The following is a 20,900-nucleotide window of genomic DNA, read 5'->3' as shown; positions in this document are numbered from 1 at the left end:
GACCAGCCCTAAGATAGAGTCATTCCTATCTAGTGATAGATGTAACTAAAGTTAGGACACAAGAAGGAATAATTTATGATCTAACTATTTTGTTTGCTTGATTTTTTGCACCTGCATCATTTTCATATTATCATATCATTTTCATTACGTGCATCATTATCATTTCATTCAATGCATCATTTTCATACTCATGTTTTAAAATTATCATTTACGTCATTTTCATATAGGGAATATTTACCACATTTCTTACCTACATCCATGAAAATACATATTCCATTTATGCATCAGCATATCATGCATAAAGCATAACATTTCTAATCATAATTGTGGTGCTCAAGATTTAAGGATAGCTTTACCAAGCAAGAACCCCACTCATTAATACAAGACAAGAGCTCCAGTCAGACAAATGGAACAAAAAAATTCTAACTACCTCGAGAGGATAAAGAAAGCTTAAAAGAAGCTTGAAGGGGAATTAAACATGATTCTAGAGGCCTTGAACAAGTTAAACAAAGGGAAAAGTATAGAAAAAAGTACTAGCCAACAAGACCATCCATCACAAGAGGTGGGCTGTAGACACCCAATTTGGTCCAAGCCCGGATCAATTGGGCCTGGTCCAAATAAGTAAGTCTATTTTTTTTTTTTGTATTTTACATTTTTATTTATTTTTATTTTATTTTTATTTTTATTTATATATTTTTTTTTCTTTTATTTTTATCTTATGTATTTATTAATATATATCCTTATTATTATTATTATTTTTTGTTAATATTTATATGTATATTTATCAGATTATATGTTATAATTTATCCGTTATTTAATTTTAATTTATCTGTTAATTTTTTGATTTATTTGATTTATTTTCATTAATTTTTTTATTTTATTTTTTTTTTGATTTATTCGGCTGAAGATTGGATTGAGATTCAATCAGAAGAGTCCATGTTAGATTCAATGATTGAATTCCGATCCAAAGAGCAATTAGGATTGATCAGAAACTCTTCTGATCAATCCCTATAAAGGACCCTTAGAATCAAAGAAAACACACAAAAAACAGAGAAAAAAGTTACTGGTTGAAAAAAAAAAGGCAGACAGAAGAGATTTGAAAGCTAAAAAGGGTTTAGAGGCGTTAGAATGCTTTAGGAATCGGGGGGAAATTTTTGGAGATTTTTCTGTGAATTTTTTTTTGGAAATTTCTGGAAAATTTCCAGATTCCGGTGAATTTTTCGACGAAAGTTAAATTTTTCGATGACAATTTCGGCCAAGTTTGAAGTTTTCAGCCGGTTGCTCAGTTTTCAGTGAAGATTCTCAGAAACCGACCAACTTTTCAATGAACTTTCGACGAAAAACCCAGATTTCGATGAATTTTTCAGAATCTGGTGAATATTCAACCGAAGTTCTTCATAAATTTTAGAGAGAAAAGAGAGAAAAAGAAAGAAGAGAGAGAAAAGAGAGAAGGCTTTTACTGAAAAAATGAAGGAATCAACCTTATATACCCTTCCAAAATGATTCCGTTTCTGCGTTAAGTAATTCAGAGAATCCGCGTGTTTTGCCAAGATCTGACCCGACCCGAGCGTCGACCCACGTGTGACTCGCCCTTTCAAGCCGTTAGCCAAGCTGAGCCGCCACCTCTGAGCCGTTGCTCCGAACCGTTTTTCTTCCTCAAGCCGAGCCGCTCCAGGTGTTTTTTTTCTTTTTTTATATTATTTTTATTTTTTATTTTATTTTATTTTATTTTATTTATTATTATTATTATTATATTAAGGTTGTTTAATATATTTTTTTATTTATTTTCAATTTATTTATTTATTTTTATTTTATTTTTATTTTATTTTTATTTATTTCATTTTCTTTAAATAAAACAAAAAAAATATTTTTGAGGAAAAGTTGAAAGTATCAATTTTCCTTAAGAATAAATTTTCAAAAAAGATTTTTTTTTGAGGAAAAGTTGAAAGTATCAATTTTTCTTGAAATTAAAAATTCCAAAAAAAATATTTTTAGGAAAAAGTTGAAAGTATCAATTTTCCTTAAAAATAAATTTTCAAAAAAAGTTTTTTGAGAAAAAATTGAAAGTATCAATTTTTCTTAAAAATAAACTGTCTAAAAATATTTTTTGGGAAAAGTTGAAAGTATCAATTTTCCTTAAAAATAAATTTTCAAAAAAAGTTTTTGAGGAAAAATTGAAAGTATCAATTTACCTCGAAATTAAAGTTTCAAAAGAGATTTTGGGGAAAAGTTGAAAGTATCAATTTTCCTCGATATTAAAATTTTTAAAAAAATATTTTGAGAAAAAGTTGAAAGTATCAATTTTTTCTGCACAAAAACAATCATTCTTTTCTTTCTTTTTATTTTTTAATGTTAAATAATCCGACGATGGAGCCTCTGCAAGTGAAACAGTAGTTTTCTTGCATACTCCTGAGGTGAGGGAATTTTTTCAATTTTTTGCTAAAAGTATTAGAGTCAATTAAGAATAATTTTCAATAATTAATCATTTGATAAATTTTTAAGGCTCATTGGATAACACAAATTTAAGTTGGTACCATCTTTTGATGGGCGTTGTGAGGGTGCTATAAACTTCCTCACACGTAACCGAACTCTCGAACCCTATTCTGGTTAGTAGACCTGAACCTATTCTTTTAGGGACCCTTAAACTTAGGTGTTCCCTGAAAGAATAAGTTCTTTAGGTGGCCAATCGCACCTAGATAAAAAAGATTGGTGGTGACTCTTTTAAGTTAATATCCAACGATAGATCTTCGGATCTAAATGTTATGACAGGTGGATAACCCACTGTACCCTTATGGTTTTAGGCCACATCAAGCTTAACCCACATAAGGTCCACTACCACAACAATTCACATATCCAGTAGGGTACACATACCTTAGAATACCATCAGTTTCAAATCTACCACAGTACCAAAACTACATAAATCCTGTATTTATTGAAAAAATAGTAGAACCAATACCAGTCCCTAATTTGGATGATCTAGAAGATAAAAAAAATCGAGGCCCAAGAAGAAGGAGGCTTTAAAAGCCTCCAAAGCTAAACAAAAAATAAACCTGTTAAAGGAAAGGTTACAGGCCATAGAAGGCACTAGTTTTTATGGTTCAGTGTATGTTGCTGAACTTTGTTTAATCCTAGATGTGGTTATTCCTTCAAAATTTAAAGTTTCAAAGTTTGAAAAATATGATGGAACAAAGTGTTCGAAGACCTACATTACCATATACTATCGAAAAATGGCAGCCCATGCTAATAATGAGAAACTGTTGATGCATGTGTTCTAAGACAGCTTTACTGACTCTGCTGTTAGATGGTATGTCTAACTGGATAGAACTCGCATTCGATCATGGAGTAATATGACTCATGATTTTATTAGTCAGTATCGATATATCATCAATTTAGCCCCAGATCACCTTTCTTTACAGAATATGGAAAAGAAAATGAATGAATCATTTAAAGAGTATGCCCAGAGGTAGAGGGATATTGCTTTTTAAGTGCAACCTCCTCTGACTGAGAAAGAGACCATAATATTGTTTGTCAACACTTTGAAATCTCTCTATTATAAAAAGATAATAGAGAATGCAACAAAAAATTTCACTGACATAGTGATCTCAGGTGAAATCATTGAGAATGCCATTAAAAATGGTAAGTTGAAATGAGGAGAAACCAAGAAAGCATCAGAGAAAAAAGAGACTGAAGCTCAAACTATGAATTTCGATAAACAATTCAGGGGATATCAACCTGATCCACCTTAAGGTTACTCTTCATACTATCCTGCTATGAACAATGCCTCATACCAACTCATACCACAACCATCTTACTCATCTACATACTAGCCTATTTTTAGCCCTTAAGCTCCCACATATAGTCTTAACATTCAACCTCGCGTAAGACCCCAAATTCATCCTATTAGCCTGGCAAGTGGTTCATAAGAGCAATGAATTACTTTAAAAAAACTCGTATTTGATCCAATCTCTATGACTTATACGAAATTATACCGAGAGCTCTATAACAGCCACGTGATTACCCTCAGTTATGTGGAGTAGCTCAAGCCACCCTATCCCAAGTGATATGATCCTATAGCTCACTGTGACTACCACTATGGAATGTCTGGCCATTCTACTAAAAATTACACTGCTCTAAAGCATAAAGTGCAGCGGTTGATCAAGGCTAGAATGGTAAGTTTTGATCAAGGAAGAGCAATAACACCTAATGTTGTGGCAATCCATTGTCTAACCACAATGTCAATGTTCTGAGTGAGAATCAAGAACGCATTGATTCGAAAAAGCCTAGAAAGTTACAATAAATTAAAAAGTAAGATATCAATAAAGATCATCCACCTGATTGCACAATGACACAATTTTGAAGAATAATGATAAGGCTGGTTAAAAGTTTCTTGTCATTTTAGGACTTCTTTAGAGTACTGTTAGGATTTCTTTTAAGTAATAAGATTTCATTTGTTATCATTTTAATAAAAGTAAGTTAATGCATTTCATTATATTTTCTCTCAACCATTGTTCCATACTTTGTTACCTTTCATAACTTTTCATTCCTATTCTCAAATTTCAAATGATGAATGTTTAGACAATGAAAACAATAATTCTAGGATTTAATTTTGAGAACTCATTCACATTGACCTGAGAAGACTATTTGAGCAAAAGAAACCAGCTATTAACAGATGTGAAATTAATATCTTGAAGATATGCAATCTTTTATATAAATTCATGAGCTTGTTTTTCCTCAATAGATGATGTTCAATGAAAGTATTCACATTTGAGATGAAAAATAACCATTTTTCTTTTACCATTTGAAAAACCATTCATTGCTACCTCTTTAAGCCTGCTATGATTTCTTTTTCTAAAAGAATTTCGACCAAGGATCACCCTTCACACTAAGGGGTAATTTTTGAGAAAAAAAAGCCTAAAGATCAGAAAATGTCAGAAAAAAAGAACAAGAAGAAAAAGAAGAGATCAAAGAAAAATGTCACACCTGATTTGGAGTAAAGTAATATGAATCTTTTTATGAGGAGTGAAGTGAATGTGAAAAAAAAATAGTGAAATAATAAGGCAAAATACCAAGTTGCATCAAACGATGATCTTTTGATTTTAAACCCTTTTAATACATATTTTAAGCCTATTATATCCATTTCTTTCATGACCTTTCACAATGGCCTACATTACAACCTTTAAAAGTCTATTTAGATCAAATGTGAATACTAAAATTGAATGGTCATATGTTGGGCTAAGGCATGCTCATAATGGAATGATAGAATCATGCTGGTTGCTCTAAAAATTGATGTGAAAGATGGGTGAATGAATGAAGGAAGGGAAAAAAAATGAAAAAAATAAAAAAATAAAAAAAATGAAAGAAAAAAAGAAAAATGAAAATAAAAGAAGAAAGACTCAAATTGAAAACCCGAAAAAGTAATTTTGGTAGAAAATTTTTTGATCTGAAAGTTTGATAAACAGTTCATATGGATGAGAGATCAAGGATATATGAAGATCTCTTGAAGCTGGGATAAAGTTCAATAAGCTTAAAGTTAATGGAATGAGTTTTTGAAAAAGAATCATGGATTAATGTTCAAAATTGTCCGAATATTCATTGTTTGATATATGATTTCCCAATGACATGCATCAAACTTGTTTTTTTCCCCATTTGTTTTGATACCAAACTTGCTCCTTATTAATTGCCTTTTCCCTATTTCACCTTGTGTTCTCTTATTATTGTATCCCCAGAACAAATCGAGAAAATGTATGAGTGCATTATATTTGTCATAATTTGGAATGATGATGAATGAATGACAATGTGCATAAAAGAGTTTTGCATTCCTTTGAAAAAAAAATCCAAGATGATAAGAAAAAAATAAAGAGATGGTAAAAACCTAAAAAAAAAGATGATTTGAGAAAAATGGTATGACCAAGTGATGAATATAGGAATGAATTAATCAATATAGCCTGTCAATGATGATCTGATGAAAATAATATGGATCAATGGGCAAAATTTGTTTTGAAACGATTAAAGCTGAAAAACTTATGAGTGGTGACCTAGTGATGGACAACAAAATTTGTTTTGGAATAGCTAATGCTGAGACACCTATGAGTAGTGACCCAGTGATGGTGGACAAAACTTATTCTGGAATTTGTTAGTGCTGAGAAGCCTATGAATGGTGGTCAAGTGATGATAGGTTAGTGAAACTTGTTCTAAAGTATTGAAAAATTGAATAAGGAGAAAATGTAAAATGGTGGAGTCTTGAGAACCATATTACCACATTTTGATTAGAATTTCATGACATTGACATCCACATTACATGTAGAATGTTTACATTATTGTTTGGAGACTATTTGAAACTTTGGTTTGGATATGCATTTGTATTATACAATAGACATTTGAATCATGGTTAAGAATATGGTATTGTGAGAATCTAGATTGTTGTATTTGCATCATTAAGGAAGAATTTGCATCATTGATCATGACATTCATTACATGCAAAATTTTGAGTCCATTGAAAAAAAAAACTGTGAATCTTTTGATAAGAATTTTTTAGTTCTCAAATGTGATTCTTTAAATTTTAAATGAGAATCTTTTAATTTAAAACGAGAATCTTTGAGATGTGAGATCCTCAAATTTGTCAAATATGAATCTTTGAACTCGAATGAGAAGCTTTGAACTTTTAGATGTGAATCTCTAAAGTTCAAATAAGAATATTTAAATGTTGGATACGAGTCTTACAAGCTGCAAATGTGAATTTTGAAATCTTACAGATTTGAATTCTTACACATATGAAATTTTATGAATCGAATTCTGGTGAAATTGAAATTTTGAGAATCAAATGTCAGTGAATTCTTGCAAAGCTGAAAGGTTCTTACGAATCTGAACTTTTGAATTTTGAACTCAAATTATGAATCTTCGAGTTCCCTTACAAATTCTATCAGACATGATCTATGACTCATCTAGTCATGATTGTCTAAGAGCAATTTATTTTTTTCAAAGTTTTGTTACCTCTATTTAAAGGAGCAATTTATTTTTTCAAAGTTTTGTTGCCTTTATTTAAAGGAGTAATTTATTTTTTCAAAGTTCTATTGCCTCTATTTAAAGGAGCAATTTATTTTTCAAAATTATGTTGCCTCTATTTAAAGAAGCAATTTATTTTCAAAGTTTTGTTGCCTCTATTTAGAGGAGCAATTTATTTTTTCAAAATTTTGTTACCTCTATTTAGATGAGCAATTCATTTTTTCAAAGTTGTGTTGCCTCTATTTAGAGAAGCTTAATTTACTTTTTCAAAAAAAAAAGAAAAAAAACAAAAAAATGAATTTGTTGGAGTGATCATATGCAGGTATCTACGTCTTTGCACAATTCCTATTGCACAGAAAATGTGCAAAGAGAGACAACTGTAAACACCTTAATTAGTTCTGGCCCAAGCCCATTGGACCTAGTTCAACAAGGTTTGAGCCTAAGCCATTGGGCTTGACCTAAATGGAGCAAATTGGCATATTTTTATTTTTATTTTATTTTATTTATTTATATTTTTGGTATATTTGTTCTAAATTTTACTTTAATTATTATTATTTTTTTTATTTCTAGAAGAAAATGATAAAACAAAGAAGAAAAAATTTTGTCGTGAAAATCTTGGGTGGTTGGGTTGGACTGGGATTCAAGGATTGATAATCTTGAATCCTAGTCAAAGAAAGAATTGGCATTGATTAGAAACTCTTCTGATCAATGCCTATAAATATAGGCTTGGATACAGATCAGGAAGGGAGAAAAATACAGAAAACAAAAGCCAAAAAAGGTGTTTATGAGAGTAGAAGCAATTTAAAAATTTTAGGATTTTTTTTGGTAGATTATTTTTTGGAAATTTTTTAAAAAATTTCCAGATTCAGGCCAAATTTTTCAAGGATGATTGAATTTTTCAACGAGTTTTTCAGTGCCGATTGAACTTTTTAGCAAGCTTCTCAAAATCTAACACAGATTTCAGCACCGATTGAATTTTTTGACGAACTTTTGATGACCCAACCCAAATTCCAACGACATTTTCCAAAATCTGATGAAAGATTCAATTGGAGTGCATCAGGGTAGAAAGAGAGGGAAAGAAAAAAAGAGAGAAGAGAGAGAGAGGAAAGAAGAATTCTGTTGAAAAGGTTGAGAATTAGCCTTATATACCCATTGAAAATGATGTCGTTTTGCGTCTAAGTAAATCCCAGGATCCGAGCATTTTCTAGCCTGTGACCTGACTCGAGCACCAATCCGTTTGACCGACCCGTATTCTAGCCAGCCTCTCAGTCGAGCCAAGCCAAGCCACATCCTTGAGCCATGCGTTCGAGCCGTCGTTTGTGCCTGTAGTCGAGTCAATTTAGCCGCGAACCTGAACCACGTCAAGGTTTTTTTTTTCATTTATTATTATTATTATTATTATTATTATTATTATTATTATTATTATTATTATTAATATTACTATTATTATTGTTTCTGCTTATTTATTTATTGATTAAATTGAGATTATTTATTTATTCAAGTAAGCATTCTTTAATTTTTCAATGATTTTCTTTAAAGTAAAATTTTCAAAAAAATATATTTTTAAGAAAAAGTTGAAAGTATCAATTTTTCTTGAAAATAAAAAAAAAATTTTAAAAAAAATTTTAAGAAAAAGTTAAAAATATCAATTTTTTCTTGAAAATAAAATTAAAAAAAATATTTTTAAAGAAAAGTTGAAAGTATCAATTTTTTTTAAAATAAAATTTAAAAAAATATTTTTAAGGAAAAGTTGAAATTATCAATTTTTTTGAAAATAAAAAATTAAAAAATATATTTTTAAAGAAAAGTTGAAAGTATCAATTTTTTTTTATAAAAGTATGAGTTTTTAAAAAATAAAAAATAAAAAAGAAATCTATAACAAAAGTCGAATCATCATTCTTTTTTCTTTTTGTCATTTTTTTTGTTAAATAATCCGATGATGGAGCATCTGCAAGTGAAATAGTAGTTTTCTTGTATACTCTTGAGGTGGGAAATTTTTTTAATTTTCTGCCAAAAATATTAGAGTAAATTAAGAATAATTTTCAATATTAATTACTTGGTAAAGTTTTTAAGGCTAATGAATAACACGAAATTGAGCTGATACCATCTTTTGATGGGCGATGTGAGGGTGCTATAACCTTCCTCACACGTAATCGTACTCTTGGACCTAGTTCTGGTTTTCGTAAACATTGAATCTACTTTTTAAAGATCCTAAGCTAAACATAAACTTTCTCTTTAAAAAGGAACAGATTCGGTTAGGTAGCCAATTGCACCTAAACAAAAAGATTGGTGGCTGTAGACACCCCAATCTGTCTGGGGGTCTACATTTGATTTTTGTTAAAAAATAAAAAAATTAATTAAAAAATGAAAAGGCTGAAAAAAAAAAAGAGAAAAGTGGTTGAATTTGGGAAGGACTAAGTTGAAGAGTTTAAATTGAATTAGGGTTTGGAGTTAAAAGTCAAAAAGGATGAAAATCTCATCTGGTTTAGGACTTTCAGATTGAAGCCCTATAAATAAGGCTAGAGAACACACAGGGAAAGACATGAAAAATACAAAAATCAGAAACATAGAGCAAAAAATCAAAGACAGCAAGTAGAAACAAATATGGACGTGTTTAGGAGAGCCAGAAGTAATCATAGAATTTTTAAGATTTTTCTCATAATTTTTGGCATTTTTTTCTGGAAATTTTTTGGAAATTCCATATTTCGATGAGTTTTTCGGTGAGATTCATATTTTTTGATGACTTTTTTCCAGTTTTTTATGAATATTCAACTGGATTCTGGACGAGTAGAGAGAAAAGGAAAAGAAAAAAGAATAGGAGAAAGAGAGGAAAGGAAGCAATCTGCGAAAAAATAAAAATTGGAGCCTTTTATACCGTCCAAAAATAATGCATTTTGGGTGTTTTATTTAGTCAGGATCTGCACATTTTCATCTGGAAACCCAACCCAACCGGGACCCGATCCAATGACCCACGTCCCAACCAGACCCTATAACCAAGCCGCTTTCCTGAGCCACGTTTCTAAGCCAATGTTTGTGTCTCAAGTTGAGCCGTTTCAGATGCTGAGCCCAATCGTACCAAAGGTTTTTTTTTTCATTTATTAATTATTATTTTTTTCCTTTATTTATTTATTGACTAAATTAAAATAAGTTATTTATTTAATTAAACATCATTTAATTTTCAATGATCTCTTAAAAATAAAAATGTGAAAAAATATTTTTGAAGGAAACTTGAATGTATCAATTTCCTTTGAACATAAAAATTAAAAATATATTTTTTAAGAAAAGTTGAAAGTATCAATTTCTTTTGAAAATAAAAATTTTCAAAAAATATTTTTAAGGAAAAGTTGAAAGTATTAATTTTTTTTTTAAAAAAAAAAAAGATTTCAAGAAAACACTTTTAAGGAAAAGTTGAAATTATCAATTTTTCTTGAAAATAAAATTTTTTTAAAAAAATATTTTTAAAAAAAAGTTGAAAGTATCAATTTTTCTTAAAAATAAAAAATTTGAAAAAAACATTTTTAAGGAAAAGTTGAAAGTATCGATTTTCCTTATATAAAAGTATGAGTTTTTAAAAATAAAAAAAAAGATCTATATCAAAAGTTGAATAATCTTTTTTTTTCTTTTTGTCTTTTTTTTTTGTTAAATAATCTAATGATGGAGCCTCTGCAAGTGAAATGGTAGTTTTCTTGTATACTCTTAAGGTGATAAATTTTTTTTAATTTTCTGCCAAAAGTATTATAGTCAATTAAGGATAATTTTCAATAATTAAATACTCGATAAAATTTTTAAAGCTTAATGGATAATACAAAATTGAGTTTGTACCATCTTTCAATAGACGTTGTGAAGGTGCTATAACATTTCTCACTCATAACCGAAATCTTGAACCATGTTCTAGTTAATAGACCCGAACCTATGCTTTTAGGGACCTTTAGTCAAGCTTAGGTGTTCTTTGAAAGGATAGATTCCTTAGGTAACCAATCATACCTAAACAAAAAAAGATTTGTGACGACTCCTCAAGTCAATGTCTAATGATAAGTCCACGGATTTAGACGTTATGACAATGGCGATTCCTTAAATTAATGTCTAGCGATAAATCTTCGGATCTAGACGTTATGACAATTAAGTCTAAAAATAATAATATATTTCTGCCACCTTCACAACAACAATATATATAAGTATTTTTTAAATAAAGATGTCAATATTATCTATATTTAATAGAAAACTCAATTTTTTATTCAAATGAAGATAAGAATAGATATTACATTATTAAGATGAGAATGAGAATGGGTATGATTTTAAATTTTTATTAAATATGAAAATTGAGACAGATAATGTAGCACCTATCCTGTACATATACCTTACATATATATATATATTTACTAAATATATTTTTTTATTAAATAATATAAATTATTTTTTTAGATTAATTAAAAATAATATATTTTTATTTAAAGATATACATTAATATATATATATTTATAAAAAATTTACATAAATATACAAGATAAAAGTAAAAAAGCTAAAAAATAAATTTAGGTTTTTAATTTTTTAAAGTTATGGATATGAAAATTACCTATATCCATTAAATACTTGCGAGGATAGGATGGTGATAGATTTAAAACACCCATGGTATATGGGCACAGGGATGTGTATAATAAAAAAATCTAGAGATAAAAATAAGGAATGTTCTACTTGTTCCATACCCTACCCATTAATATCCCTACTTTCGAGTAGACCTAATAATCTAAAATATGATATAAAAAAGATACAAAAAAAAAAAAAAAACCAAAGATGATACGATTTACATTTTTAAGAAAAACCATAAATGGGTTTAACAAAATCAAAAAAATATATTTCATGTTTTTATATAGATAAGAATTATGACATATAATTTTCATATAAAATATAATATAAATGTACAATTGTTAATATTTTACACAATGCCAACTACACAAATTGGCAGATCTACTTTCAAAGATGGAAATGTTGGAGTGTCATTTTCAACACTTAGTAATTTGTTTTTCATATTCTTTAAGCTTTTAGTTTTTTTATATGAAAAAATAAAAAAAAAATATTCTTCTACCTAGCTTGCTCTACATTATTGTATTTGTATCCAAGCTAAGCTTAGATTTTACTTTGGATAAAATAGCTATCAAAGTGTGAGTTTCATCAGAAGGGGCAAATGACTTTATATCCATGCTCCAAAAAAGTTGATTTTTTTTTTTTTTCTGTTCTACAAGGAAAGGGAAGGAGAGGTACCCTATTAGCCATTCAAGAAAACGGCAGTTGCTTTTTGCACAAGAGAACAAAACTGGTTATAACATATGCATGGAATATGCATTAATTTTAGCATTGAAAAAGTTGGGTATATATATTTGCCTAATTGTAAAGCTTAATCATACTTTAGTAGACGTAAGAGATCCTCTGTGGAATATTTCAACGAAAAGCAAAGAATGGCCTAATTAATTCATCATAAGTTTGTCTCCTTCTTATGATCGTGAATTATTAGTTATATATATATATATTAATAATTGCAAATGGAAAAAAATTATGTACAACTCTTTCAAGTTGATTTTTTTTATTGAGGATGTCTATTTTTTTTACATGAGACTAAATAACAAAAAGTCAATTACTTTGATTCCATAAATCTCATTTCATATATCTCAAAATTCGAATTCGAGAGTTCCAAAATAAAATTTTAAACTCTAATTATTGTGGTGTAGTTGAAACTCAAAATTTTTAGTACGTAGGTTATTTCTTGAATGTCACTAATCAAATTCATTTGGTATTGCATGACATTTAATATAGAACATTTTAATTTAAAATATTAAGATTATTTTTAGTACATAGGATAATAAATAAAATAGAATGATAATAATTTTATATCATATTTGATTTGTAAGGATGATTAATCATCCTATTTGCATAGGATAATTCAATTTTCTCAAAATAAAAAGAATTATTTTTAATTTATGAGATTAAACTTACATATCTTATTATACCTTTAAAAATTATATCAATAATTTAGATTGTATAAATTTTAAGTAAAGATAATTTTAGCCAATAAATGAAATTATTCTATCATAATCCTTAATTGTATACATCAAACACAAGATAAAATTATATTATCTAATTTAATCTTATTTATAATATTACTTTATCCTATATATTTTAGCATAATAATTCGCAACCAAACACACCTTAAGATTATACATTTTATACTAAAAAATCTGATTTGAATCTCTCAAATAAAAACAAAATAAGATCATTTACCAACTTATAAATTAATGGTAATTCATTCATATGAAAAAGCGAAGGCATGGAAATTTATAAAATTAATTGTAAGTTATTGAATTGTTGACTAAGAAGCTTAATAGAATTGTTTGATCAATTTTATTGGTACTAATCCTCATGCTTCCTTTCAGCTTTGGGTTTCTCATTAGTTTAATTAACTATCACTTATACCCGCACTATGTATTAGTTAGAAACTTTAGGTCGGCACAATTTTAATAATACTATTAAAAGTCTTTTGGCAACTCTCACCATACTGTATCTTTATGATGCAGCTAAATGTAGTGAGAGTAACTCCCATTGCTAAAGGAACTTTAAAATTATTTCTCCTCTTGCTACTTCAAAATACTATTACCCCTTTAAATATAATACTACTAGTATTTCAAGTTTGACAATAATTTAGGTTTAATTTTGTTGTTGTCTTTACTAATATTTAAAAAAAAAAAAAGATAAAAGCAATTACACTTCAAAAAAAAAAAAGAAAAAATGACTTCAAATGAGATAACAATTTTAATATGATTGCTTTGTATAAAATAATACATTTTATTCTAAAAAACTATAATTATCAATCTTAATTATTCAAAATATTTAAGTATTAGAATTCACTTTTATATCTCGATGGTAACTTGCAAATTTTATCTCCAAATAAAAAAATAAAAAGTATTACTATTAGTTGCATGGTGAGTTTATATTTAATGTATTATTAGTATATAGATTTTATATATTATCATGTTATGTTTGATGCAAAGGATAATAGATAGAATATGATGATAATTACACTATATTATGTTTAATTTGTATTTAAAAAAAGGGATATGATTACAAAGAGAATTAATCATCATTTTCATATAAGATGATTCAATCCTCCCAAAGTAGAGAAAATTATTTTTAATCCATAGCATTAAACCTATGTGTTCTATTATACCCTTTAAAACTATATCAATAATTTAAATTTTATAAATTTTGAGAAAAAATAATTTTGAATAATAAATAAAATATCTTATCTTAATCCTTGCACACATTAAACATGAGATAGGATTATATTATTTAATTTAATTCTATTCATAATATCATCTTATCTTATCCTATTATAATCTTATGTACGAAACACATCTTTAATTAATTAGATAATGCTTTCTCATTAATAATCAAATATAAATTTTTATAAGTTCTTAAAATAAATACACAAAAACTTAATTTAAAAAAATTTTCTCATTAATGAAGTAATATTATTTAATTCACTGATAATGCATAAAATATACACATTTACAATAGATCAAATATAAACTCATTGCATAATTCAAGTATAATTAGAATAGAATTTCAAATAGAAAAGTGTTCAAAACTTTTAAGGTAAGATAAAACCCAGACAATTTCAAAAATATTTTAAATACAATGTTTTACTTACTACTTTATCCTTACTATCCTAATTAATTTTATTTTAGTATAGACTTTGGTCATAAGTGTGAGGAATATTTTCTACAAAGTACTTTTTTTATTAATTTTAAAGACAAAATTAGAGACTGAAGATAAAACAAATAATGTATTAAAAGGGAATATAAAATGCAAATAAGATATTTATAAATAGTGAAAGTTAAATCTAGCAATTCGTGTTATCGTATTATATTTTGTATTAAACACAATTTCAAATAGGACACGAATAATTTTGGCATGAAAATGACACAAATACACGAATGACATAAATAACTTAAATATGAATATGACATATTTATTATATGTATTACACACGACACCACATGATTAATACATTTAAAATTAATTAATACCCAAATAACACGATATGACACGACACGATTACACATGATTATATACAGATAACACAATTAAACACGGTTAATCCATTTATTTAAACAAAAATATCATTTAAAGTAGTATTTAAATAAAAATTATTTAAAATCTAGTTAAATACTAAAATGATATAATAAATATGATTATTAATTTATTTTTTAAATAAATTAAAATAAATTTTAAATTTTTTTTATGATATGAATAGTACCGTGTCTTAAGCATATCATTATTATTTGACACAAATACGACACAAATAATGTCATATCTTAACTATATTGACACAATTAAGATAGAAACATGATTACAATAAACGCATACAAAATTTTTTCTATATTATTTTCGTGTTGTATCATCATGTTATGTTTAAAATTATCAGATATAGTGAAAGTTATGAATTAACAATGTGGAATTTGTACATTATATCTCTTGACAAGTTTTTGATACTTGATCACTAAATTCTTTGATTATATTGTGTCAATAATAGTTATTAATTATGTTTCCTAATAAGATTAATGAAAAGGTTAAATACATATTTGGTTCATGAACTTTATAATTTTGGTCACATTAATATCTAAATAATTTTACTGTCACATTGGTACCTGAACTTTTAAATCATTATCATATTGGTACCTATGACTAATGCCATTAGTCAACTTTGTTGACAAAACATAAATATCCAACAAAATACTGACACATATAAAAAAGGTTCAATCAACATCACATCATTATTGTCATGTCATGTTCACGTTATCTTTAAAAAGAAATTTCAAAAAAATTCTAAAAAAAATTAAAAATTTTTAAAATTTAAAAAAATCTTGAAAAATTGAATACAATTTTAATAAATTCTACAAAATTCTAAAATAATTTTAAAAATTTTTTTCAAAATTCAAATATAAATCTAAAAAATTCAAAAACATTTTTAAAAATTCCAAAAATTCTAAAGTACTTTCAAAAAATTTTTAGAAAATTCAAAAAAAATTTAAAAATTTTTAAAAGAATTTAAAAAATTTTTAACATATAAAAAAATTTATAAAATTTTGAAAAAATTTAAAAAATTCTAAAAACATTTAAAATTTTTTTTAAAATTAAAATATTCTAAAAATTCTAGAAAATGTTAAAAAAATTCAAAAAGAATTAAAGAAACTTTAAAATTTTCAAAAAAAATTCCAAATTTAAAAAAATCCAAAATTTTAAAAGAGCTTTTTTTATTTTTAATATTTTTTTTAATTTTAAAGAATGTTTCAAAATTCTGAAATTATTTAATTTTTTAAAAATTTTGAAAAGTTTTTAGATTTTTCTTCTTTTTCTTCTTTTTCAATTTTTTTTAAGTTTTTGTATTTTTTAAACTTTAAGAAATTTAATTTTTATAAATTTAATATTTTTTAATATTTTTAATTTTTTAAAAAATTTTCAAAATTTTTAAAATATTCAAATTATAATAATTTTTATAATTTCTAAAAATATTTCACATTTTTTATTTTTTTATAAATTTTAAAATTTTATAAATTTTTTTTATAATTTTTCAAAAAATTTTAGAATTTTTTAGAATTTTTAAAATTTTTGAGACATTTTAAAAATATTTGCATGCTAAATTATTTTTAAAAAAATTATTTTTGGTTTATTTTAAATTTTTTAAATTAATTTTTTATAAATTAAAAAATTTAATATTTTTTAGAATTTTTAAAATTTTTAAAGTTTTGAAAAAAAAATTTTAAATTTTTTTAAAATTTCTAAAATTTTTTAAAATTATTTTAGAATTATTTTTAATTATTTTTTAATTTTCTTTTAAATATGAATTGGGCATGATGTGGCATAATGTAAAATTGATGATATGGTGCTAACTGAATTTTTTATATACGTGTTAGCATTTTATTGAATATTCATACTATGACAGTAAAGTTGCTTATATAATAACAACTTAAAAATTAGATACCAATGTGATAAAAAGATTCTTTCGATACTAATATGACAAAAATTATAAAATTTAAGGACTAATTATGTATTTAACCCTTGTTGAAATGGTCATTAAAAAAAAACCAATAATTGTCTAGAAACAATATGTAATTAAATTGATTTGTTAATTGATATATCAATTTAATCACGATATAATACAAAGAATTGTTAAGTAAAGATAATCAATGTGTCAATGGCACGATATCAAACGATTATGATTTCCATGTAAATATACATATAACTTTGGAGGACATTTCTTGTCGATAGTAGAATGGATTTCGAAATTAATAATTAAATTAATTAGTTTTAGGACTTAATTATTGGAAGCCAAAATTACATATGCCCTAAGATTCTCAAGCTTACCTGTTGAATTCGGTTACACCTGGTTAAGTCCTAATAAGTTGAAAAATAGAATAGCCTAAGTTGTAAGATCATATGCCTAAAAATTGCTTTTAGAGCTAGTGAGAAATTGTTATGAATATATGCTATGCAAAGCATATTTCTTTTATTAATTTTGGAAATAAAATTATGAGAATAAAAGATAAGACATATTGTTTTGAAAACAAATATATAAAGCAAATAAAATATTTTGATTTTGAAATTAATTTTGTTTTATACTTGGATTCTTTGGATACATTCATCTAGATATTTATACTCTTTTTATACATTGGATCCTAGACTCCTTTTTAGAGTTTATATTAAAAAAAACTTTTATTTTGGAGTTTGATTTTTGTATTAAATTAGATTTACTTGAGTTTGTTTTATGTATTAAAAGGAAAAAACTAAGAGGATAAAAACATATGAAAATTAGAAGATTTTAAAAGAATTTTTAAAAATCAAACGCAAAAAAAAAAGATAAATAATTCTTTTTGGACTCTAATTTCGCAAATTAAAATTATTCTCTTTTAACATTGCTTGATATATTATTTTTGTTCGATATTTGATTTTTATTATTCATGAACAAATTTAAAAATCGAAACACATCATTTATATAAACTAAGACGGAGAATTACAAGAAAGAATTTTTTTATGAGAATATTATGCAGCTAAACTCGACACAAACTTTAAAAAGAAATAATCTCATTGATTCTTTTGTTATTATGCAAGCGATATTATTTTATTTGATGTTTATGCAATTATATGTATTAATTTATTTAAATTAAATTTTAAACTAAATACTATCTCAATTTTATACAATTTCCAATTAACTAAATATCCCAACAATAAGGACATTGTTTATTAAAATGTTTAAACTAATACTGTGATCATGTAAAACTTTTTAGATGTGGAGATTGTTTAAAGTTGCATAAAAAAAAAAGATTGGTCAGAAAAACTATTAAAATTGGAAAAATTGGAAAAGAAAGAAGAAGTTTGTAATCAAATTTGACTCGGAAGAATGAAAATTTGAAAATGAAAGTTTGTAATGGTTGAAAAGGTCATTCTTCACACATGTAGATTAGTTATATTATATGGAAAAAAAATTTTAAATATTAAAAAAGTTTATAAATTATTTTATTTTTTAAAATAAATTTATTATATATTTATTATATTTAAATAAACTTTTGTATTTTAATTTGTATCCAAATAAATTTTTAATTTAAATGAAAGAATGATTTATGTTAAGTGTTTATTTATTTAGGAAAAACTAAAAGTTTAAGGGTTTTTTTATATAAACTAAATATTAACTATTTATTTAAATATATAAATATAATAAAAATATAAAGAGTTATTTAAATAAAATTATAAAGTTTAAAATTGTTTTCTTTAAAATAAAAAATAAATAAATAAAAAACTTTCTTTGCAAAGGCGGATCAAATCGGTGGCCAAGGCCGTTAGGACTTAGACTTTTGTGTATTAATTAATATTAGCATAAACAATTATATCCACTTTTGTCTTAATTTGCGGCCATTGATAAAAACTTTGACTCACCAACCCATGCTATTTTTCTTAGCAAATTTTAATTTTTTTAGTCATAAGGTATTTTTAAGTTTCGTTCAATATTTTTTAGATTAATTCAAATAAAATTATTTATATTAAATTTATTAAATTAATAAAAAATTATTTTTTCGAAATTTTTTAACGAATACAAACTCAAAATAACTAAGAGAAGAAATTTTTTTTATTACTTTATCCGACATCAATTGATAAAAAAGTTTTAATTCAATTTTTTTAAATAATATATAAATTATAAATTTTTAAAATTTAATTAGAATTTAAATCAAACTTTCATAATCAAATTTTATTTGTTCGTTTTGATTTATCAATTTTAAAATTTTTTTATTTTTAATATATTATTTTAAGATATTTAAATAAATTTAGATATAAAATAATTATTTTTATAAAAATATAAATATATATAAATTAATAAAAATATATAATTCAATTATTTTTTTAACTTTTTATTTAAAAATCAATTCAGATACATTTTATATTTAAATTAAATAAAAAATATGAATTAAGATCAAATCAAACATTAAAATCTCAAATCAATTTTTTATTTTTTTGACTTTTTTTTTTTTACCCCTAACCTAGAAAGAAGGGAAAGAAGACTTCCATTATAGCATAATTTTATATACTCACTCGATTTTAGACGAAGGATATTTGACGAATAATGAAATTTGAAGGTCAAAGGTGCATAAATAAACGTGTGTCATCCGTGTCGTGGACACGAATAATTCAAGTTGATGTCATAGGTCCCCTGCTTATTTTCCAACTAACACTATCTTATAAACAACCCTCAATCATAAACTGAAAAAAAAAAAAATAGAAATGGGAAGAATTCATCTTGATGTTCCTAACAAAGCTAACAACAATATTTTCTATGATTCTTGTCCTGGTTCTACAAAAATATTAGTATTTCAAGAAATCATTTATGGAACATATACATTACTACTTTGAAACAAACACAACCTTTTGGTGATAAATCAATTTCTTTTTCTATCTTTTTTATGTTTTGAAGAAAAAAAATTATAGTTGTAGCATGATTTTCTACCAAGAAAAATTAAATTATAACAATTAAGTATTTAAAAATGTATTTAAGAGCACTCATTAAGAGTTATTAGCCAAAAAAAAAAAAAAAAAACCCTAGTCATACTGTTGCATTTTACTTATCAATATTTGATTTGTTTTATCAAAATTAAGTTCCAAAAAATCAATAAAAGACAAACATAAAAAGGCAATAATATTTATTTCAACTAATATTTATTGTCTTGTCATGTACATTGTAACAGATTTTTTTTATTTTTAAATAATAATGATACATTGAATATTGAGTTACATATTCTACAAATGTGTAAATTTTGAATTAACCAAAATTTACATTAAAATCTTATATTCATATACAATTATTATCATAGTTATTAGAATCAGATCAAATTATTAATCTAACTGGTTGAATCAGTGAATAGGCACTAAAATCAGTTCAATTTTATAATTAGATCAATTATATAATTAAACCATTATGAATCAGTAATTTACAAGATAAATCAATAAACTAGACAATTATTTTTTGAACCGGACTTATTTAATACCAATTAATAGTTTAGGTAAAATATGAAAAAACCCTTCAACTATTCAAAATAATCAAGTTAAATCCTTTGTATCTTAATATTAATGATATGTATTATATTTTGAGATATGTATATAATTACATTAAAAAAAACTTATACATATGTAAAAATAAGTATTTTTTTTTTTTAAAAATGACCTAACAGAAAAGTTTATTAATTGATACTATAATTAAAAATAATTATAAAATTAATAAAATATTAAATTAATAAAAAATGAAATGTTACTAAAAAAAGATTAATTATTTGACCATGATCAAAAGTAATTAATAAAAATAT

This window comes from Durio zibethinus, chromosome 17 (assembly GCF_047325235.1).
Source record: "Durio zibethinus cultivar Kanyao isolate XHJ-2024 chromosome 17, ASM4732523v1, whole genome shotgun sequence".
Taxonomy (NCBI): Eukaryota; Viridiplantae; Streptophyta; class Magnoliopsida; order Malvales; family Malvaceae; genus Durio; species Durio zibethinus.
The sequence above is the reverse complement of the archived record's forward strand: the minus strand, read 5'-3'. Positions refer to the sequence as shown.